The following is a 25,177-nucleotide window of genomic DNA, read 5'->3' as shown; positions in this document are numbered from 1 at the left end:
GCCTACAGACCTCTTATGTTATAGATATCACTATCATGGCAAAGGTGACAAGTTTACTGGCATCTACTGTACACAAAAGGAGAAATTTCCCCTTACTGTCTCTGCTTTTAATATCTGTACTAATTTATGCTAGCTGGTCAGGTTCATTGAGAAGAGGTGCATTTATCAAAGCTAGTAGATTTAGTGAATATTTACATATGTACTCCCATAGCAGTTGTGTACGTGACAGACTAAGTATAATCAGCTTAAGAGCCCAAACAGAGCACAAGACGCAGCAAAAATAATTCTCCAGGCTGTGCTGCCTTGCCCCAGCACAACCCACATCACCTTCTTCAGTCACTCTGATACTCAGTAACTTCCTAACTTTGTTATGCAAATAATTTACAAAGAAGTTGGTGCTTTTAAGTTGCTTCTCTTCAAAAGGTTTATGTCAGTGTCTCTCTCAGGCTGGGGCTCAGCCATGTGCTGCCGTGCCTGCAGATCCCCAGGGGTCATTTACCTGCATAGGAGCCACTGCAGGAGCTGGAGTCACGTATGGAAGTAATAGGCTATGGGGTCAGCCTCTGATTATGGTATTCCTCTTCCCTGCACTATTGCAATATTGTAACACTGACTGTGTGCTGCACTTCAGGCTGAGATGCTTGGGATTTCACTAAGTGGAATTGCAGAGATGGGATAAACTAGTCACTAAGCATGAGGAGTGCTGCTCAAGAGAGAGAGATTTAACAGTGCCCAGTGGAGATGCCTCATTAAACTGATACAAACCTAATAAACAGAAGAGCTGCTAACTATCAAAAGGAGTTAAGCAATGAAAAGGGGCAGAAAGCCAAGCAGCAATACTGAGTCTTCTTAATGCAAAGGGAAACTACCCAGCAAACCCACAGTTTGTAATACAAGAGGGAGGAAGAGACAGATACCTTTTAAGATGATGACTTGCATTGCATTAGTAATCCTTTCAAGTATTTTTTAATTGAAGCTATTTATATAAATCCAGTGGATGAAAGATGGTCACAGAAGCCATGTTGTTTTAAAAATATACTTTGGAAGCCAAGTGCTTCTCCTTTGGAAATAAGAAAGATGCTCTAATAGTGTATAAAAAATGACAATGGGAACTACTTCCCATAATCCTGCTGTACTCCATGGTTACTGGAGGAGAACATACAGGTAGTTTCAGGAAAGGGAACAGACGCCACAGAAGACAAACATTGCACATGCACTTGCATTTCTAGCTGCTGGAAACCCAAGACACCAGGACCGAGCTGCTCACTACGGTTACAGACAGATGTGAAAGCTCCCTTCGAACAGACCATCAGCTGCTGCTGCTGAGGGAGGCCCACAGACAGGCTATGAAAGTTGGGAGGGACCCAGCCCGCAGAAGAGAATGCCCATGGTGGTTCAGAGGTCTCTCAAAACCATGCCCTGCTAAGATGGGGCTAAAATTAGCAGAAATACTGCTGTCACTGTGCTCTCCCTGCACTCTCAGGGAAATAGATAATTAACAGACCATGGCAGGGCTAACACAAATGTGGCACAAGTAGTGGGATTGTCTCTGAGAAGCTGATCTGCCTCTGATGCAAAGGCAGGGAACAAAGTAGGCATTAATACGCAGCCACCGGCACTTAGGCAGTGGCCATAAGCAAAGCAGCCATCTTCTTCAGAGGTGGGGCTGAAATGGAGATAATGACTGAACGCCATAGGGCCACATCCCAGTGCAACCCAGTTCTCTTCTTTGCCTGTACTCTGTATAATTTAGTGTTTGCATAACAAAAGTGTCCGGTCAACACAACAACATGCAGGGACGTGGATGTTCCTGAGTCAAGGACTCTCTAGCATAAGTTATTGCTCTCCATCCAAATGTGGGTAGGCAAAGATTAAATCAAACCTACCATGACTGGAGTGAATTTTTTCTTTATATAACACTGGTTTTTGGTAGGAATCATTCCAAGCAGTACTCCCCTGTGTTATTTGTGCAGTGAGTCAGGAAACCTTGCACGCCGCTTGTGATACTCTGCCCACTTCTCCTTGGGATATGTCTGTGTATGCATGTGGGTATCACGCATCAATTTACGAATTGGTCTAGCTGCACTCCCAGGGAAATACATCATTAACAGTTTTCCAAGTCTTGTTATTGACTTGGTTAATCATTAACAGAATCACCCTTTTGACAAAGTCCTCACAAAGTCCATAAAGTGTATGTAAGCACAAGAGGCAACGTTGTTCCGCTCAGCACACCAGGCTCTGGTCTTCACGGATGCAGGTGATCAGTTGCAGACGAGTGAAATGTTGTTCCATTTACACATGTGAACTAGAAATATTTAACTCTTTGCTTCATGCAAAACTTCAAGAGCCCTTGGGCAACCCTTTTGCACCCCTACATAAGCTCTCAGTAAGGAATGAGGAGCTTTGGGTATTATTTTTATGAACCATGTTTGAGCTTCTCCAGCTTCCTGTGTGCTTCTGGATGGGGGAGGGGTGAGAAAATAGTTAATAACTAGCCTTGACTGTAGAAAGTGAAATGTGGGCAAACAGTACCCAGGGCAGGCTCTGTCAAGAGCTGAATGGGCTGTTTTCCTAATGGAAAAGCACCATGGTGGAAATAACAGAAGGTCCAATAACTGAGGAGTAATTTCAGTAATTAAAACTTTGAAAGGACATAGCTTAGGAGGCAAAGATGCATAAGAAGAGGCACATAGAGGGAGAGAAAGCAGCAAGATGTTTCCTGGGAAAAGCAAAGCCTGTTGCGTGGCTGCTCCTGCATCTGTAGACATAATCTGAATTTTGACTCAGGTCTCTAATCAAAGGACGCTGCCAACTGTGTTCAGTGAACTAACGAATGCTGGCTTGTTTTGGAGAGAGAGCTGCATCACTACAATTATTTCTGATAGTACTACTTGCCTGGTAGGTATGTGCCTTAAAAAACAGACTCCTTGGCATGTCCATGGAAATGAGTAAGAGCTTGACTCACAGACCTTGTCTTGAGGGATCAGTTGGACCACCCCATGAAGAAGTAACATTGTCTCTTGCTTTAGGGTCTATTTGGAGAGACAGTAAAAAAGGCTGGGATCTTGAGAAGAAACTGTGACAACTTTTTCCCTGAGGAGGAATCTATCACATGCCTTCAAATCTCATTATCACCCAGTTCCATTTCCCTAGTCTTCAAAAAAAGTTTTTTTGTATTGTGTGGCAATGTGAAAGGCTCATCGATTAACCAGCCATGGGATGGGAAAAGTGAAACTTTGGGTGAAGCTATGTGCCTTATGGCTTTGGCACGAGCTGATCTCAGAGCCATCAAAAGGGGATGGCATCTTCTCCCTGCCCCAGCTCTCCCTTCCTTCCTCCTCTCTGGCTCTGTGCTGTCAAGCCACCGGGCTGCCCCAGCTCCCTGACCAGCCCCATAAGTAGCAGTGAGCAGAAGAGAGAGCTGGGGACAGGGCAGTGGGAGGGACACAGAGAGGAAGACCTCTCCTTCTGCTGGCAAGGAGGTGTTGCAACAGCTTAGTCACAACGTGCAGCTTTGAGTGCTGAGAAACACACAAACGCGTTTGTAAATGTATGAAATAAATAGTCAGGGTCACAGGGAAATCACTTCTTCCTCTAGCTGGCTTCAGTTGCCACACTCTGAAGTAGCACATGAATTGTTGTGAGAGAAGGTTTGCTTTTAAGCTGCAGGCTTCATTTCAAGCCCAAGGTGAGAAACCTCCATAAAATGACTTATAATTTGGAAACCAAAATTATGCCTTCGAGAGAGGAGGATATCCTGTCACCGAGAGACCGTACCACACATGCTGCCTGGCCTTGGCTCTGCTCTGTCCCACTGCCAGAGGCAGCCCCCCCAACTCCAGGGGTGCTCTCCCTGCTTTGCAAGGTGCGAGCCACTCTAAGACCTGGTGAAAAATGCCAAGCAAGACTCTCCTTGCATTAAACACAATGTATATTGAAGTAATATTTACAACTTGCTCAGAAGAAAAAAAAAGGGTGAGGTTTCACAGGCAATAATGAGCAAATACAACTAAAAATGCAGACTAAATCCAGAGAAAAAACAGGTGCCTTTTTCATACACTGTGTCTTCCTAGCCATAGAATAGACAAAGCATCTGTCATTCAGAACAGAATAAAGAAGGTTAGAAGCAAAAAATAAAAGCCATAAAGAACCATTTTACATCTAGAAGATGCAGGCAATAAAGTCATGACTCACCCTTAAAAAGTTCATCTGCTATTTTGTGACTAATGCATTAAATTATATAATTCACAAATGTCCTACTCTTTAGGATTTTACTAAAAGCTATTTGCTGAGTTAGAGTTAGAGATAGCAAAATGAAGTGAAAAAGCAGGGCCTTTTAGAGAAAGGGAAGCAATCAGCACTAATGGATTTATTGTGCCAAAGCCCATGTGGTTGAAAAACCATGCACGTACAAACACATCTGGCTGCTTCAGCTGTTGGTAGTCATGAATATAGCTTGCTGATGCCAAACAAAAATCCGAACCAATACAATAATTTATTCATTCATTTTTATAAAATAGATCTCAAGATATTAGCCACAACTGTAGCAACAACTGAAAACAAACGGCTAGGTTTTGCAAGAGAAAGTTAAATTTGAATGAAAGTTAATCAAAGTCCATGCTAAACAACTTAGCTAATAGATTGTCAGGGCTTACCTACTGAGTCGCAGAGGCATTGCTCCAATATTTACAATGACAACAGCTGGGATATCACTTCCAAAAGAAAGGAAAAGCTCTTTCCCTTTCTGATCCATGATTCTGACCCCTGCATATAGGTCAGAAGTGCATGTACCTTTGTTACTGCATAAGCTCAGCACATTGTCACACCAACAGCATATTTATAGAAACTATAACCTTAGAGTTAGACACACATAAGTACCAAATCTTTATCTAAAAGACCATAAAAATAAAAGTTTTGAGGAGCATACAGGTGGTAAGTGGATATAAATTGTCAGATAGACTAATTAGGTAAATAAGCTAAATTACCAGATTAGGTAAATAAGCTAGATATCTGCCCAGCAATACAGACAAGCCAATCATGTTTAAAAGGGTGCATGTAGGAAACATTCGCTTGGTGCCTTCAAGGAAAAGGAACTATTAAGCTGAACTCTGGATGCAGGTACTTGGCTGTCAGGATGCAATGCCAGAGCTCAGAATTATTTGTCTTCCCTTTTGTTCATTAGCACCTGCTACTTCTCAAGCTCTAAAGCTGTCCTCTCAGCCATGCTAGTTCTGATGGGTACATCACTAGTTTCATAATATTGGATTATCTTTCACAAAAGCCCAGCTCTTGCATTTATGTGGTCAATGAAGAAACTCCACTTCCCCTTTAAATATTACTCCTACCCTCAGAGTTGCAGATCAAAGCATGGAAAATGAAAGTGGTAAAGTCTCAGAAAACAGAAGGCTAAAAAATAAATTAATAGTTAGCATTTTCAGAAACATTACCAATTCTAAAGCAAATGTCATTATTTTCTATAGGGGGCTTGTGGGGCCCTGGTATTATATGCAGAAGCTTACACAGCCTTCCCCCGCCAGGAGTAAAGAGGAGCTAAATCGTTCTCTGTATTCTGAGGCCAGTTAACATCACACACAGTCCAGCAGGACTTTTCCACCAGAAAGATAGCTGATGACACATGGCAATTTTCTAAAAAATGAGAATTTACCATAAATATACATTTCCTTAAAACTTCCATGTTACTGAAGAAATTAGGTTCATTTATACTTCGAATTTAGTCGTGCTTTAAAAATCTGCAAGGTTTCTTTTTTTTGTTTGGATTTTTTTCCCCTCTACTTGCCAGCACTGTTTGGCAGAGGTGATCAGAGGAAGGCTTTCAGAAGATTTCAGCCTCTGGTTAGTGCTTCTTAAATATAACTCTCTATCTTTAAAAATCACATTCTTTAAAAAAACACCACAATTTTTTTGGAAAATCTTTGAAAAAAATCAGTATGCTTCCAAAATTAATGTTGAGAAGTGATCCTGAACAACAGTTTTTAAAAGCAATGATTTCCAACCAGTTATAAAAATTGCTTAAGGATTGCACAGTTATTCCCTGATTAACTAACTGAGACCACACCATGAATAAACCAGGAAACTTTATGGAAAAAATAAGTAATAGATTGTCAGCTGTAATGGGAAAACTGTACTTTCAATGGTTTCTTTGCAAGGATTAGAAACCTGCTGTGAAAGGACAAGTGAGATCATTTTACACATTTCTTTTTCTTCAAACTAGAGTTGTGTGGAGGCTTGTCTTGCAAGCGTGCAGCGTCTGGCTCTGATAACAACTCTGGGCACCCACAGAATTTGTCACTTTTAGATCAGCATGGTACATTTAACACAACAGGACACATCATACGAAAAGCAGAATGTATTCATTTCAACACAGAGTGGGTAGGTTGAGATGAGTTAAATGAAGCTGTGACTCTATCCATGGTACATTTTAATTGTGTGCTATGCCTTGAATGTAAAAGAACACCTAGTTTACCCAACATTTATATAGCATTCTTCCTCATTAAGAATTTATTAACAGTGTCATCGACACTGAAATCACAAGAAGGAGGGGCGGGGGGGGGAAGTCACCCATTTAAAACCACTAATTAGCTGGGCAATCTGATTATATGTTCACAACAGCTGTTGCCTTCTTGGGGGTTCAGTGATCAGCTGTGAAAAAAAATGCACACTGCAACATATAAAAAGAAGGAAGAAGCTTATTTGTGATCAAAAAAAACCCCCTCAAATGTGGAAAAATTCCATGAGGGTATGAGTACACAAACCTGCACAAAGTTGTGTTTAGTTTTCCTGGGGAGTATTTAAAACATTGAAAATGTCTCCTGCTGCTACATGATTTACTTCCCTGACAAAGAACACTGAGTGCTTTCCTGAATCACAGCCATGCGGGGTTTTACTGCATACTGCAACTCTTTGTTTCATTTATAATTACCTGATAGGATTTGCAGCTTTGGCCTCTGTTCCCCCTGAAGACAAAAGGAGCCATGTTATTGATTTCAAGGAGATGGAAGTGTCAGCAGCTTTTCCATCCGTAGCAAACACACACATGCAAGAACATGCCATCTTAGGTTCCAGTTACTTACTTAAAAGTTAAATATACAGGAAAATAGTACATCTTTAACCACTCCTTACTTCCTGCTCCCAGTGAAAAGGGCTACTAATAACACTGACTGCAATTTCCCTCATTGTCTTATGACATCAGCTCTTATGCCACCACTACCTTTACAGAGAAACAGGTACTGTTACAGGTCCTCTGCTACTGCTTAGATTGGGAGGACTTTTTAACCAAGAAGGTTTCAAACCTGAGGTCATCTGAAGGACAATGAACTTCATTCATTTTCCCTTAAATAGAAGGTGACTGATTTAATTCTTTTGTAAGCTGTGGTTGAGGAAAAGTGGTAACTTCAGCCAAAAACCAATAGCCAGCTAGTGTAAATCACACAATGCTGATATAATGTGCTGCTTTTAACGTAATTTTAAAAACAGTCTGCTCATGCTATACTAGCATTTGTGTCTTAGCTGGTGCTGGAGGTAGTTCCTCATAGATTGTTTCATGTCTGTTCCAGAGGGAATGTGAGTCACTATAATAAGATCCCAGTCTGCCTTCCATTCCTTCAGATGATCAGAGTTTCCAGGAAATCTTTTTCATGTCATCCCTAGGTAGTAATTGGAGATCAACCACTGAAAAATTCTGAAATCCCAGCTCTTCAGGCAAGACCGTAGAGCTGGTGAGTCATATTTACTCCAAGCATCTCTAATTAATGAGCAGGGTTGGAATCCAGTAAACATATTAGAAAGGAAAATAAGTCCCAAAATTGCAACCCTAACCACTGACTTATGTATTGTGGCAGCTTCCACAGGGAAGGTGTGTCCACTCGTTCCTCATTCATCACAGAAAAGACAGAAAGAACTACATTTTGGCATTCAAAAGAGCAATGTTTTGTCCCCAAAGTTAGGAACTCTGGCTTTTAAAAGCAAGCTTGCGAAAGAGTTTGATGTTTACTGATATTATCTAATTTGTTATGTACTAACATCAGAGGCTCAAACTGCTCGTCAGTCTGTGGGGTTTTTTTAAACTCTTGGTTGTAAATTATTTATTCTACAGGCTGAAAAATATTTAAGTAGTAGTTTTTATATAAAAATTTTCCTAATTATTTCTGAAATGAAAGTATAAGAGCTGAGTATACCATTTGGTTTCTTTTCAAAGAGAGTACGGAAATATCTGTGAGCGCAATTATACATTCTGTTCCTGATAGTTTTAGCATCCCTGTCTAATAATACAAATAAATATTTGTTTTTGTTCTCTCTTACCTTCTGTTGCTCTATAGGTAATGATGTTGGGTGTCTTCACTGGTACTGTATGAAATCTGCAAGTCAAAACAGAAAGCAGCTAATTAGCATTTTGCTGCCTTTCATATTTGCTCAGAGTTTTCAATTCTGAATTTTCAATTTACTTGAAACCAAACACCCTGTGATACACCTATTCTGTACAGGGAAAAGCCACAGACCGGCTCCCTGTGGATGACTGCCCTGATCCTGAGACTTTCTAGAACAACTGCCTCATCTCCAGTCTCATTATTTTTTTTTATTAGCATAGAGGAAGGAGACCTACATTTTATTCAAAAGTGAAATAAATTAATCTAAAATGCTTCATAAACCGTTGCTACTTTCTGTTATGAAGAACTCAAGGTTATTACAGCTGTTTCATGTGCTCTGATAGAACTGCTTATGTTGGTACCACGTTTCTGTTACAAACTCAGCAGACTTTAGGTTTGTTTTACAAACATATTTGCTTCCAGTTGCCAGCCTGGTCCACGAAATAGAATGTTCTACGAGTGCAACTTAAAAAAAAAAAGAAAAAGAAAGCAAGCAAAGATAGCATTTTGCAGCCAAACTAAACAAACAGTATGCATTAACTGGTGTGAGAAACTTTGTCATTTAAAAATCAATTAGTTGTTCAAAGTAAAAAAGAATAACATCTATTCACAACAGGGGTTAAAATTCTTTGCGACATGGAAGAGAAGAAACCAGACATATTATTCTGTCAGGAAGACTGGCTCCTAACAGTGCCCAGTAACTTCTGGCCAGTGGAGGTGCCTTAGGACTGTTAAATGTAAATGCACAGGCAGGTGCACTGATAAGTCACGCTATACTTTAATGCGTTAGACTGAAATTTCACTGATTATCAGGTCGATAATATGTGAACCCTATCTGCATCATCTGAGACCATCATAGCCAATGAGACCACAGAAATTGGTCACGCAGGCAGTTAATCTTGGCATCTAAGTCAAAACCCCCAGAGGTTTGAATCTAGAGCTGGCTAACAACAGCAGCTTGGAGTGAACTCCTAAACTGAGGTCCCAGGAGAAAGAATAAAACACAACTGAAGACAAAGACCCTGCTAAGATACTGAGTTATGTAGTTACAGCATTTAAGGAAGCAGAAGAATAACCCAATTCTGCTAATCACTCAATTTCTGTTATGTATGAAGTGGCTGCAGTTTTCTACTCCTGCTTTATAAAAGAATTTCTTTGCAAGATGTACTAGAACTAAAAATATTATACATATTGTTGCAAAAGAGGAAAGTATCATGATATATGACCTATGGCACCATATATAATTTGTCATGCATTAGGACAACATGACCTGCATCTAAAATGAATGGCTTCTACAGGACTCGTGTGTGAACAGCACTTGAAATCATCATGCAGACTGTCTTGATATACATGAAACCCACCACAGGCTCCTAAGAATTGCCTTTTGTCTTTTCTCAACCAGACAAAACTCAGGCCATTAGAAATCAGTGTTTCTCCATTCTGAAAGCACACATGGGCTATGGCTCAAGTGAAGAACAAGAGAAAGCTTTTTCAAGCTCTCTACCATATGTTACAATGTAGACAGAAAAAAAAATCACAAAAGCTGAAAAAATATGAACAACGCCTTGAAATGTTCAGAAGACACTGCTTCCACATGCGTTATGTGTTATCCCTGTAAACATAACCCCAGAATACTACTTAGCTGGACTTCTCCGAGAAGGTATAGTGAAGCTGGAGTGGAAGGCTGAAGGGTCCCTGAACAGGTCACAAGGGCTAAAGAAGCCATTATTTATCTGGTCTTAGAAAGGGGCGCCCAAATTGAGAAGTACAGCCAGAGGACAGTGCTTTGTCTCTGTCTGGATTCAGTAGGTCTTTTAACCCGTACAACAGAGACAATGAATCTGTGATCATGGCATGCAAGGGCACCTTCCAGGGCACTTCAGCTTTCTGTATGCCAAAAATCTTGCTGTGCTACTCAGCAGTTCTGCCAGCTGACAGTCAGACTGCTTCCAGTTACCTGGGAGACAGCCATGTGTGCAGAAACAGGTGGGTTGCAAAGCTCTCAGCTGCATTTGTGTGTCCCCTGCAAGAGCCGTGGGACTTAATGATTTCACAGGTGAAGCTTCACATGCCTTAATTACTGCTTAGACATTGGATAAAATAAATACTTTTCAGCAAGGAAAAAAAAGTCACTTTTGTGTTTTTTCATACAGAGCTTGTCTCAACTATCCTTGCTGAAGTTGGATACTGAAGTCCTTCTCCAAATGCAGAGTCAAAAGACAGCAAGAGAAAGGATGAGCAGTGTAGTGTCTCCTACAGAGAGGAATGCCACAGCAGAGCTCCCCTCAAGGGCTGCCAAGGGTCTGCTCTGCTGGCAAGTAACAAGCCTCTAACAGCTCAGCAGAGTTTATTGTGTAATTTTCTTCTGGCCATAATGTTTCTGTGGTGTGCACATCTGCACGTTAACCACTAACTCGTTTTGTGTCATTGAATAGCAAGAAGTGGATAACAACTCTCTTTTTCACTCTTTATCTCTACTAATGGGAATGCAGAGCTGGACTATCCATGAACCAGCTTGTTTTCAGCCACAAGAGGAAGAAGAAGAAACGGTTTTACACTCTAAAGTAGGAACAGGGAACATATATATATAGCCAACATCTACCACCCACTATAAGCAAACTGTGCCTTGAGATAAGAGCGTATTTCTGAATAAATCCCCCAAAACTTCTTTTGAAATGAAGAGGTGGGAGTTCACAAAGTGTAACACTCTTCTTCCTCTCTCTGTTTGCCCCATAACTGCATATATCACCACTGACATTTCCTGACTATCTGCAAGTAGATTTTCATGCAAAGCACTTTTAAATTGAGGTTTCAGATTGATATCATAGGAAATGTAATTTTTTAGGTCAGAAGCAATAAACCAGATTTGAAGCAATGTATGAGAAATCCTAAAGCTTCAGTAATTGGCAAAACACAATACTACTCAAGGAGGAAATTTTCGCATAAAGCACTGAGCTAAATTTGTAATGACATATATAGATGAAGGGAAGAAACCTGATGCAATCCAGTACATCATTATCACACATATAACTGAGTAGGGAAGTGAGCATTTTGGAAGGGAGAGCCACCCTGCAGGAAGACCTGGATAGGCTGGAAGAGTGGGCTAACAAGAACCTTATGAAGTTCAACAAGGACGAGAATAAGGTCTTGCACCTGGGATAACACAATTGAGGAATGCAGCACAGGCTGGGATGTACCTGGCTGGAGAGCAGCTTTGTGGAAAGGGACCTGGGGGTCCTGGTGGACGAGCTCAATACGAGTGAACAGTGTGCTGCTGCGGCAAAGGAAGCCAACAGGATGCAGGGTTGCATCAACAAGGGCATCATCGGATCATCGGCAGAGATAAAGAAGTCATTATCCCACTCTACTCAGTGCTTGTCAGGCCATACCTGGAATACTGTGTTCAGTTTTGGTTCTCGCTGTACAAAAAAGATGTGGACAGGCTGTAGAGGGTCCAGAGAAGGGCCGCAAAGTTGACCAAGGGACTGGGAAGCCTGCCATATGAGGAAAGGCTGAGAGAACTGGGTTTGTTCAGCCTTGAGAAAAGAAGGCTTAGGGGAGGCCTTATCACTATGTTCCAGTATTTAAAGGGTGGCTACAAAGAAGATGGAGACTCCCTTTTTATGAGGAGTCCCGTGGAAAAGACGAGGGGTAATGGGTACAAGTTACTCCTGGGGAAATTCTGATTGGGCACAAGAGGAAAATTTTTCATGATGAGAACAACTAGCCACTGGAATAATCTCCCCAGGGAAGTGGTGGATTCCCCAACGTTGGACACTTCTAAGATTCGGCTGGACAGGGTGCTGGGCCATCTTGTCTAGACTGTGCTTTTACCAAGGAAGGTTGGACCAGGTGATCCTTGAGGTCCCTTCCAGCATGGTATTCTATGATTCTGTGACTATATCTGTCAGCATATATGCAGACAGACGTGTTATATGTATTGTTCAAAACCCACGTTTTCCGTTCAATTTCTTTGTTTTTCTTAAGAAAAATAAATAAATTATTATGTGATATTTGTTACAAACTCCAGTCCTAAATAGTTTTAGTTAGCAATAATGATCCAAAGCCCGTAAAAACTATTAATTGTTTTCCTCCCTAAAAATAAGCAATCTATTAATATTTGGGAGAGTACAAGGTAAAAGTTATCTGATTTCTTTTAAATATTAGAAGTACATCAGAATCTTTGAAAACTTCTCTCTCTAAAGCTGGTGGTGACTGAAATCCTAAATTTCTTTGCCACATCTCTCAGGTTATTAGAGACATACAAATACTTTTCCCTATTCCTTCATCATCAGCATGACAGTGGGCTGCAACACGAACAGTCATGCTCCTAGCTGCAGTGGAGCAGGCTGTACACAGAGGAGAGAAAACAGTTGGCAGTGGCTGACCAGATCAGAGGAGAAAGCTCATGAGTCATAGAGTCTTTGTGGATTTGGAGATTAAGTTTATACTCTAGACAAGAAGGATTCTCCCCCATTCTTTGCCCCAGGAGGAAAACTAAAACATGAGGAGTGTGAGCACTGAGAGAAAGTTTGTCATGCAAATTGTTGTTAGAAAAAGAGAAGAAACCGTGTGAAAGTGGTTGATCACAACGACCATTTTGTTAAACTAGAACTTGCTTTTCAGTGCTCAGTACCATGACCAGTTTTACCTTGACACCTCTATTCACTTTTAGAAACTTTTTAAATATAAAGATTGACATTTTCACTCTTGTTTTCCATATCTTGACTAAAAGCTGCTCACGTTTTTTGGACCGAAAGTTCCCCAGTTTCATTCTTACTGAAAAGTACAAGCTCAATAAATTATCTGTGACACCACAGTTTAGAAGACAGAATCAAAAAGCACTAAGTTTTTCTTCCTGAGAATTTGCTATCACGTTGGCCAGAGGGTCAGTAGCTCCAAACAACTGACCAGCAGGCGAAGCCAGAACAAGAGGAAATCTCAACTACCCAGATGAAGAAGTGCTGAATTTTATCACCTTTTCCAGAAATTTACTGGAAAAGAAACTGTTAGAATAAGACAGCAAAATGGAAGTGATCGTCGCAAGTCTTTTCAAAGACAATCAGCCTATCTGTAGACAATCAGTATCTGTAGACTGCCTAGAGATACAAGTCTTTAGTAGGTGAGGGCAGGGCTGTGGATGTAGTCTATCTAGACTTTAGTCTTAGTAGATGAGGGCAGGGCTGTGGATGTAGTCTATCTAGACTTCAGTAAGGCATTCAACACTGTCTCCCACAGCATCCTCCTAGACAAACTGGCTGCCAGGGGCTTGGATGGGTGGATTCTTCAATGGGTTAAAAACTGGCTGGAAGGCCGAGCCCAGAGAGTGGTGGTGAATGGGGCAAAGTCCAACTGGCGGCCGGTCACTAGCGGTGTTTCCCGGGGCTCAGTTCTGGGGCCGGTGCTGTTCAATATCTTTATAGATGATCTAGACGTAGGGATTGAGTGCACCCTCAGCAAATTTGCAGATGCCACCAAGCTGGGTGGGAGTGTCGATCTGCTGGAGGGTAGGAAGGCCCTACAGAGGGATCTGGACAGGTTAGATAGATGGGCCGAGACCAACAGCATGAGGTTCAACAAGAACAAGTGCCAGGTCTTACACTTCGGCCACAACAACCCCATGCAGCTCTACAGGCTGGGGGAAGAGTGGTTAGAAAGCGGCCAGGCAGAAAGAGACCTGGGGGTGCTGATCGACAGCCGGCTAAACATGAGCCAGCAGTGTGCCCAGGTGGCCAAGAAGGCCAATGGCATCCTGGCCTCTATTAGGAATAGTGTAGCCAGCCGGTCTAGGGAAGTGATCATCCCTCTGTATTCGGCACTGGTGAGGCCGCACCTTGAATACCGTGTCCAGTTCTGGGCCCCGCACTTCAAGAAAGATGTGGAGGTGTTGGAGCAAGTCCAGAGGAGGGCGACCAAGCTGGTGAAGGGTCTGGAGGGTATGACGTATGAGGAACGGCTGAGGGAGCTGGGGTTGTTTAGCCTGGAGAAGAGGAGGCTCAGAGGTGACCTTATTGCAGTCTACAACTACCTGAAGGGAGGTTGTAGAGAAGTGGGAGTTGGCCTCTTCTCCCGGGCAGCTAGCGATAGGACAAGAGGACACAGCCTCAAGCTTCGCCAGGGGAGGTTCAGGTTGCATATTAGGAAGAATTTCTTTTCAGAAAGGGTCATTAGACATTGGAATGGGCTGCCCAGGGAGGTGGTGGAGTCACCATCTCTGGATGTGTTTAAGAAAAGACTGGACATGGCACTTAGTGCCATCGTCTAGTCGACAGGGTGGTGTCAGGGCAACGGTTGGACTCGATGATCCCAGAGGTCTCTTCCAACCTGGTTGATTCTGTGATTCTGTGATTTATAAGATTCATCCTTCCTCCATGCTTCAAAGGTATGAAAGAGATTGCTGCGTGACTTACCTTCTGGCAGCTCTTAGGTGAGACCTTAATAACAGAACTCTTTTTACTTCTACACAGACAAGAAATACCTGGTGTTATGTCCACAACTGTTAAAGGTTTTCCAATGCCCCAAAGTACACAATTTAGGCTGCTGCCCTCTTCTGCAGGATGACTTCAGAAATGTTGTGTTGTTGGTAAACAGACTTTTACTGTACTACCTTTGAAGTCAATGTATTTCCATTTGTCTCTGTAGAAATGACAGATAGCCAATTTCTAGTAAAGCACTTCACCCTCTCCAAGTTGAATGTTTTAACAATAAATGCTAAAATGTGAAAAGGTCAAAAAGCCCCATGCTTTAGGGACTAAACCAATCCCAGTTCCCAATGCTTAAGAGAAAAGATTGTAACAGAAATGGGTTACCCCACATCCACCTGTTGCTGCTTCTCCACTCCTAGCCCCCGCTGTGAGGGAGGGAATGATGGAATAAAGGGGCGACAGGACTGGACTCCTCTATCGCAACCCTTGGGAAAGGCTTTGCAGGCGTGTGAAGTATTGTTTCACTAACAACTGGCGTAAATCAGTGTCGATGACATCATACAGCTGTAAACGGTGTCCATTAGGCTGCCTGCTTTCCTGCAGACACACCATCTGTTTAAGTCAAGGGTGCTGGAGGCTTGAGTCAAAGCCCATTGAAGTTACTGGAAATATTCCCATGAATCTTTGACTCTGTGACTCATCCGTAGCTTATACAATGCACAAAATGTCAGGCTCACAAACTGCACTGTGCAAGCATGATAGCTAAGGCTTAAACAAAACACAAAGCAGCAGTCAGCCCTCTCACACCAACATATGCCAGGATTTGATCTGCTGAAACTATCGCAGTTGCAGTAACGTATAGCAGGAGTAGGCAAGAGGGGAAGAAAACTCTGAACTGATACCTTTTACTGGCATGACTTTAGGAGACAAGAAGACTCTCTGAGCCAGAGGAACCAGTTCTGTTTTCATATCTCTGGGGTGATATTACCATCAGTGAGGATGATGTGCCTAAAAGGAAAAACATGGGCCATGATGCCTGAGGAAATCAAACACCATGGGAGAGGTGGGAGGAAAGAATCTCTGGAAGAACATTAAGAGTAGACAGAATTCAATGGCAGTGAGTAAAATGGGAGGATGACATAAAAATAGCCAGCTGTATCTGCAGATTGAAGTTGCCTTCCTTAAGTAAAGATGACGGCGCTTTTCTTTCCCATGATTATATAAAGGGACCCAGTTCCCTGCATGGAGCTCCCACTGAAGTCAGCGTGAGTCACTTGTGCACGCTGCTGGAAAGTACATCCCCAGGAGAGCTAATTATTGCATATATCATAACAAGCTTGCAGAAGAGGTTTTATAAACACCTGCCACTGTTTCATTATCTCCAGTTCAGGAAATAGAACAACTGTCAGCCTAAATGACATGGTTTGGTATTTTTCACAAATTCTGAAAATAAAGTAGTGAAGAGCAAGTCCTAACAACACCTTCAGTTTTGAAGTTATTTTCAGGTAAAGCCTGTATTTTAAAAAGTATGCCAAGTTAATCGCCAGTCCCCATAGGAACATGCAGTAGTTAGGACCTCTTCTCTCACTTTATGAACAAGAAGAAGAGAGAACCAAGTGTCCCAAGTGCCTGATTTCACTCTTGGACTTGCATAAAACAAAACACTCTACCAGTGCTAATTGTTCAGCAGAACTCAGTCAGATGAGAAAATATAAAATTTCATTCTATAAAGCCAGCAGCACAGAAAGGAGCATTTATTAAGGATAACGCTTCTGTGTTGCAGTCTGTAGATTAAAAAGTCTATTGGCCTAAAATTGCACATCGCTGGAAAACAAATTTAGGACTACAACCTGTCCTGTCTACAAAGACTTACTTATATTTTTATTTATATTTCTGGGCCTTTAAAGCATGAGTCTGCTTGCGATTTAATCAAGATCTTTGAGTGATCAAATCCTTTGTTGATCAAGTACTGAACATGAGCCTCATATATGGCAACTGAGATCTCTGTCCCAGCAACAGCAGAGGCTCTATGACAATTAAGAGCATTTAGCTCTTTCCTCTAGAAACTGCAGTGAAGGGCACCAACTCTTCACTTCTTTTACACTTTCTCCTCTTGAGAAATAGAGACAGAGTAGACACAAAAAATTTGTTCTTACTTTCTTATTCCAGGAGAAAGATTGAGAGGCTGGAGGAAGGCAAAAGGAAAAGGACTTCAGAAATCAGGGAGATGGAAAATGACGGGGAAATCTCAAGTAGAACACCTAATCCTGAAACAAAACCGTGGGATTGGCAGCAGAACTTTTCAGGATTAGTGGTTATTTATGTGCCTCATACTCAAGAAAACCCTTCTCCTGAGGGACTTGCCTTAGGTGGGTAAGCAAGAAGGTGTTATGTGAAACTGCTTTTCTCAATATGGTCTGCAACATACTGAGGTAATCACATCTCCCACTAGGTACAGCCTGCTGAAAAATATGGTTGCGATAAATACTTGCACTCATCTTCATTATCCTGTATCAGACAATAGGGGATAAAGAATAATAATTAATAACAAATATTAAACAAATATTAAAAAGGAATAGGGATCATGTGATTTTTCCCAGGCTGACAATGTTTCTCTGAGTCAATCAGTTGTTCTGTGCAGACCCTCCTTTTATATACTTCCTCAAAATATGTCAGAGGAAGATGCAGCTACGTACCTGTCCCCTGTACAGCTTGCCTTTTAGGCAGTAGAGCCTCACACATGCAAAGCAGTCCTCATTCGGCAGAGCAAGGCAACAGAATGGATTGACTGGCTCAATACCTATTTAGAAAAAAAAAATCACAGAATCACAGAATCAAATCAAGATGATCTATTTAGTTGTCATGAGCTTCAACATCTGGACAGCTTTATCTTTTTAACACTTCATTGACTTATACAGCAGCAAAATAATACAGGAAAGAAATGCAGCAAAACTGGAACTTGGTACATAAACGGAACAGAAAATACAGTCAAGGACTAGGATGGCTGTGGGTACCACCTTTTACTGACGGTCACTTTAGACTGAGCCACATCATTAGCTTGAAAAAACACTGAACTGAACAAAATACACTATTTGCTTTTTGTTTTGTCCAAACACTGTTTGAAGTCTTTCCTGTATCCCTACATTCTGACTGTACCAGTGCAAATGAGAAATTACTCCAAAGAAATCAATAGTTATTAACTGGAATAGGCAAAATGATAACTAAGTTCAAAAAAGCAGTAGCCGTATACACCCTTAAATCATCTCCAACACAGGAACCTAATGGTGTCCTGTCAAACACCATTCATGGGCGAGACTTCCACTCTACTTCCATTTTGTCACAGACTCAAAATCCAGCAAATACAGAAAAGCATTTTCCCAGTTCCAGGAAACTCACTGGTTAGAGCAAGTTTGGCTACAATTCAGATCTGTCTGTCTCCTTTAAATAATATTAATAGGCCTAAAATGTCCTAATTTAAAAATGATTCCAGAGTGAAAGTTTCATTCTGCACTAGGTAGCAGGGATCTCAGACCCTTTGTTATATTTTTTACTGCTTACCCAATCCACATGCCTCAAAATTACTTGGGAAGCACTGGCATCAGACATTTTCTTGCCAAACTGGAAGAACTCCAAGTCCTATCAAACATATAGCACTGGCTGCACCTAGTATTTTGTGACTGTATTTATAGAACAGGGATATGGAAACATTTAATAAAGGAAAAAACACCCTCTCATTATGGCTTGACCAATTCAGAAATTATAGAGTCTATACTCACACTGCTCGAAGGATTGTCTGACATGGCCTGTCTAAGGGAAGATGCCTGGAGCTGAATTTACCCCTTAATCCCAGTTCTTTTAATTTTAATTTTATTTTTTTTTTTTTGCCTCCAGCTTGCTTCCTCAGCAGAAGGGATGTAATGACACAGGACACTCAGCTGAGCTGGGCTGGGCTGGGCGTGCCTGGGATGACGGATAATGGGACCAGTTGCCAAAAGCTCGCATGCACAGCAGCAATCTCACAGAAAAGCCCTGTGCCTAAATGCCATGGTGTGAGGCACTGCCTCGATGAGGCTTTTCCAGAACAAAGCACAGCATCGTGGCCCCCCCATGTTGAGGAAAAATGAATTCATGTTGGAAGGGGTGTAGAAAAATACGTTGGGAATCTAAAACTATCTTATAAAAGGAGACTAAAACAGCCAAGCTTGTTTCATCTAACAAAGTCTGGGAGGGCATATGATCACGTTTTGTAAAAACAATGGAAAGAAACACAAAGAAAGGGAAAGAGCAGTTTAAGCAACGGGATAGTGTTGGCACAAGAACACATGGCTGTGAACCAGCTGCTTAAAAATTTAGACTGGAGTTAGACGATTATTTCTACCCATCAATAAAGTAATGCTCTGGAACAGACTTTCAGGCAGGAACAGTGGCTGCAAGAGGCCTAATCATTCTTAAGATGAAGCTTGGTAAATCTGATAAAGGGATAATAGGACAAGGCCGCCTGCACAGCAGACAACTGGACTCCCTGTTTTAGAAGATCCCTCTAAGCGCTGAGCTCCCAGACAAATGTGGCTGTAGTTTCTCATGCTATGAATGTTTGCTAAACAGTATATTGAGTCCACTAAACTCTGTGCAGTATTTGGCCTAGAAACATATCCTTAACTCAGGTCTTGGCTTAAAAATATTGCTATTTCCAAGTGCCATATATAAAAGGCCTTTTGCATAGACAAGAAAATTAAACGGCACATTAGTGTTGAGACAGAATTATCTCAGATCTTCTCCATTTGTATCATCCCTTATTTTCAGATACTTAGATGACCCTGTTATTGTAGTTTATCTTTTCATTATTGTTTTGCAAGGTGCCAGTAACTACCCTCATTATTTTGTGGCGTCAATACAAAACATTTAAAACCTTTTCCACAAAGGGGTCAATTTATTCATTAATTAATAAAGCACGCTGTAATGCCTGGACCTACTCCATATGAAAGATCTTTTAAATCATGGATAGAGTACTACACTCAGAATTTGGAACCTCTCCCTGAAACACTGGAGTGGAAAAACAGCTAGGCCAGATATCTCAGTGCTGTTCAATCCCTGGCTCAAGGACCAGTGTTGATCCTCCAGAAGAAGGAGATGTTTTCAAATTTTTATTTTTTTGAACTACATTCCCATTCAGTTGGCTTAGCTACTCCAACAGCCTTGCAATCCCTGCCTGGTGGAGGAAGGTGTCTGAAAATCTTGGGAGACTTGAAAAGCCAAGGAGATGTAAGGTGGGACAGTATTCATTACAACAGCTTCCTGATAAGCACATTGGTCAGTCCTGAACAGGCACCACAATTCCTCTTCTAAGGAAGATTTTGGATTTTAGGTGGGTTTTTTTTTCAGAATTGGAACAAACAATTGGAGATAAGAGGTTTAGCATGTGAAAAATATCTTTTGGAAAGATTCAATGTCGGATGAGTTGCAGATCTGGACCTTCTCCCACAGTCCATTCCAATGACTCTGCTGTGCTCTGGGGTTGCCAGTGGCCAGGTACTCCCTGCTTGACCAAGGCTGTGGGGTATGTTGGTAACCCAGGACACCGACTGCCTGGCATGGCAGCTGACCCCAGTGGGCTGGCAGGCAGATGGTCTGACTGACAGGCCCCAGAGCGTGCTAGAGGAAAAATCAACCTGTTGGAGTTTGTTGCATGTTCTACTGGAATAAACATTTTTCATAACAGGTTGCTTTGTTGGAACTTTGTTTCCATGGGGAACTATTTAATGAGAAGATCACTGACTAGCCCCAATATTACTGCTGTCTGTTACCAGTACACAGCACATCTAAGGTTATTTCACAGGTCTGAGCTTCTCTCTGCCTGCACTGTTTGAGTGTCTCAAATTGAACCTTAACATTGGCATTCATAATGCCTTTGTTCAAGAAAAATAACAGCAATTGCTGAGGTATATATTACTGACAGAAGTGAACTTAACTCTATTTCAGTGCAGCTTTTTGGGCTTCATGCCTTACTGCACAGTCATCTCAGTAGCATGACAGCAGCTAAGAGCTCTAAGAAAATTTAATAAAATGATAGCAGCTTCCTTAGAATAACTGTTTTCTAGTAACCCAGAAAGCCTGTTTGGCACAGTGCCATACCAAGGGGTACGCCTCACCATGCTTGGCCAGATTACAGCTCGTCTCTGCTTGTTCTGCTTTTCTATTTTTAATGGGAGGAAAAGGGTTTCACCCCCAGAGCTGGCTGCTCATCTTTTTTTGTTCCATTTTCTACAAACATTTTACTTTCCAAACCTTCTGTACTTCCAGGTGCTACCCTTCAAATCCCCAGTCACCACAGGTTTTGCAGGGAACATGAAAAGATACATTCCTTTGTAGTCTAGGCACCACAGCAGAAGTCCTGCAGGTCCAAACTGTGCCCAGCCTCTCCCCCTGCTCGAAGCCCACCCTCACTGCCCCTGCTTCGGGTTTGACAATCTCGCAGCTGGCGGCGGGGGGGAAGTAAAAAGCCCTGCTGTGTTGGTACACTACCACCTAGTGGTAAGTGCTGCTCCCACCCGGGCTGCCGGGGGTCAACTTCCCATAACATGCTCCATTCTCAGACTCCTGAACTTTATCTTACGGTTTCAGGGTGAAGTCCTGAGAAATATGGCTCATGCTGTGCCCAGGCACCGGTCACACAGCACCATCGAGCTGCTGCTTTCTTGCTGATGCTACTCTTTCACTAGGCCACCGTGAACAGCAGCATCGATTGTCACCATCGCTTCTTTGCAAATCGGCTGTCCAACGCGCAGAGAGCTCTGCCCAAACCATCAGTCCTTCCATCACATACCTGCATCAGACAGGGCTACATCTACGTTTAGGCAGAGGTGTTTAAGTACCGCCTCAGTAGAAACTGCTGCTGTCTGGAGTTCAGCTCTCCTCTGCCAGGGTTAAGTAGGCAGCTCCGTTGTTGATCTGCAAAGATGGATGCAACCTTTCAAAGTGACTCTGGTTCTTTGGGGCAAACTCCAGCTGTGGCCACCGGCTCCCCAGGCAGAGACCCTGTGCCTGCCCTCAGGAACAGGACCCTTCAGCCACTGGCTGCAAAATCACCACCACCCAGCTTCAGAAGGCAAAAGTAGACTCCAGGTAACACCTTCATCTGAAGAAGGGCTCCTTATCTAACACAGTACTCTCAAAAGCAGTTCTGCCTCTACTCTTCAGGCCTTGCTCCAGAAGGTGTGGGAAACACATTAAGATCAAGACATTGTAACATTTTAACCACCACAACTCTTTGAAGATTTGAGAATGCTAAGCCTTACTCTGATGCTATGCAGGCCCTGAGAAACCAGAGAACGGGGGAAGTGGGGGGGGGGGTTGGTGTCTGAAAATGCCCCCCCCCGAATACAGAAATGAAGAACATCCCACAAAAAACAAGTGTCACAATAGGACAAAACATTAGATCAGATTCTGCTCCCCAGATTTATCAGCGTGAACACACAGTTGCAGAGCACTCACATTTGCTACTGAGATGAGGCATGCAAGTACTGGCCTTAAATATTTCCTTTCTGACTAAAATTCACCCTCTTTCCTTTTTGTTTGCTAGCTAGCAGATTTTAAAACTGAAAGTGCAAAACAAGTGTTAACTCTCCCACTAGCTAAAATATGTGGTGAAAACATGCAATAGCACAGAGCTCTAACCTCAGCATTCCTTGGAAGGAAAGTAGAGAATTCTTTGCAAAAGCTCTTGACATTTTGTTTCAGCTGATTTTGCAATTTGGAAATTTTTCTTCATCCTTCATCCAAGGATTACAGCCCACTACTTGGGGATTGCAGTGAAGTATGGGACAATAATTGTTTAGCAATTCTTCATGTAAAGTATTTCTAAAACTTGACAGGCTGCCTTTTGCATACACTGTGTAGGAAGGTTTCCACTTGTGGAACCCTTTTAAAGGTGAATCCTTGTCAAGTTCCCAGAGATTAGTTGTACAGGAGTGGAGGAGGAAAGAAACAGCACTTCACATTTGAAATGCTGTCTTGACCTTAATTACAATTCATTCTAAACACATTAACAGATAGCTTTCTCTGTCACTTATACTGGATTATGTCAGACAAACTACTTAAAATTCTAGATTGAACCCATTATTTATATCTTTGTCCCATGGCCACTATGTATGTTACCTTTTAAACATTTTGTTCTTCCTCTTGTACGACTCTTCCATTAACTTCCTTTAGTGATGCGTATGTGATTTTTACTGTTGCATTCAGGTAATCTCACAATGCTTAGCCTTGCCTGCTACAAAAACCATGTCTGCAGAGCTTCACACAAAAAGCAAAACATCAGTTACAGAAAAGTGTTGTTAAGCCCTTTCACTCTGTCCTACAGGGTCAGAACACAATATTGAACCTCCCTTCTGAAACCTCCCCTTTTTCTGTCCAGCCAAGCCCTCCTTCCGGCCAGCCATATCACCATTCAGGTCCATAATTAGTGCTGCTAAACTTGTCATCCAAACCTGTTAAGCCCCTGATTTGACAACTCATCTACTCCTTGCTGATCCAGATGACTCTTCCTCTGGGTTGTCCAAACTGTCACAGGTAATCTTCTTGATACTCTCTCTTATCATCCTCAACTTTAACCGTTTCCTGTTGTCTCTGGTACCGAATTCTTGCGCTTTCTTCAAAAACTTTCAGAGTCTAGTTCTACCCTAGAGCAAAAGGCTGATTTTCATAGAAACATAGAATGGCTTGGGTTGGAAGGGACCTTAAAGATCATCTAGTTCCAACCCCCCTGCCATGGGCAAGCAACCTGGTCCACTAGGCCAGGTTGCTCAAAGCCCCATCCAACCTGGCCTTGAACACTGCTAGGGAGGGGGCAACCTCACCTTCTCTGGGCAACCTGTTCCAGTGTCTCACTACCCTCACAGTCAAGAATTTCTTCCTAAGATCTAATCTAAATCTACCCTCTTTCAGTTTAAAACCGTTACCCCTCGTCCTAACACTACATGCCCTTGTAAGAAGTCCCTCTCCCACTTTCCTTAGGCCCCCTTCAGGTACTGGAAGGCTGCTATAAGATCTCACTGGAGCTTTCTCTTCTCCAGGCTGAACAGCCCCAACTCCCTCAGCCTGTCTTCATAGGAGAGGTGCTTCAGCCCTCTGATAATCTTCGTGGCCCTCATCTGGACTCGCTCCAACAGCTCCATGTCCTTCTTATGCTGGGGACCCCAGAGCTGGACACAGTACTCCAGGTGGGGTCTCATGAGAGCGGAGTAGAGGGGCAGAATCACCTCCCTCGACCTGCTGGCCATGCTGCTTTTGATGCAGCCCAGAATACAGTTGGCTTTCTGGGCTGCAAGCATGCTTTGCTGGCTTGTGTTGAGCTTCTCATCAACCATCACCCCCAAGTCCTTCTCCTCAGGGCTGCTCTCAATCCATTCTCCACCCAGCTTGTATTTGTGCTTGGGATTGCCCTGACCCACATGCAGGACCTTGCACTTGGCCTCATTGAACTTTATGCAGTTTGCATGGGCCCACCTCTCAAGTGTTGATGACTTTCTACTTCTCTTCCTGCACTTTCACACTGCCTCCCACGTTACCCCAGAAAAACCTTCCTCTTGCAAGTCCCACCACTGGTATACTACTGGTTCCTCTTCAAAAGTATGCCCTTCCCTAACGCATCCTGTTAACTCCAACCCAGTAACAGAGATAAGCAGTGAGGCCTATGGACACAATTTTTACCTGGCTGTTTCTGTTCATTTGCCCCAGATCCAGCCCACTCTTTGGGCTCACCTATCTATCACACATCTTGTTTCAGCCTGTAACCCTCCATGGATGGGGCTGTCATTTTTCTGATGTATTTCTTTTCTCTCACATGCATATATACACAGGGTGGAATTTAAATCAAACCAATTCAGAAAAAGCTCCTCTTTGCCTTAAGTTTGATAACCTTTTTTATAGGCAGCAAAGATATGTTGACAAAGCATTCTTCCAATCTTTACTTTAGAGAACGGTTGTGAAGAGTTCTACTTGTTTAAAAATGCAGAAGGGCCCAAAATTTCCATCATCTGCCCCTCCCTCATCTCCATGAATCTGGCCTTACCCCCACCTAAGATATCTTAGTGAACAGCTCATGCACAGGAGTAGAAGTCTTGCACTGTGGTGTAAATGAGGAACAGACACACTTACTGAGTGGGCAGCAGAGCTGTGGCCCACTACTGACACTGGAGCAGCATATGTGGTCAGACCTATGCAGCCTTCCTCCTCATCCACCTCCCCACATTAGACCAAGGCTGCATCTGCCCTGGTTCTGTCAAATGACAATTCTGTAAACCTTCTTATACTCATGGTCTAAAGTTGATCCTGACAGCAAAACCATGAGGTGAGAAGCTATTATCTCCC

This window comes from Nyctibius grandis, chromosome 1 (genome assembly GCF_013368605.1).
Source record: "Nyctibius grandis isolate bNycGra1 chromosome 1, bNycGra1.pri, whole genome shotgun sequence".
Classification (NCBI taxonomy): Eukaryota; Metazoa; Chordata; class Aves; order Nyctibiiformes; family Nyctibiidae; genus Nyctibius; species Nyctibius grandis.
This window is presented reverse-complemented; position numbering follows the sequence as displayed.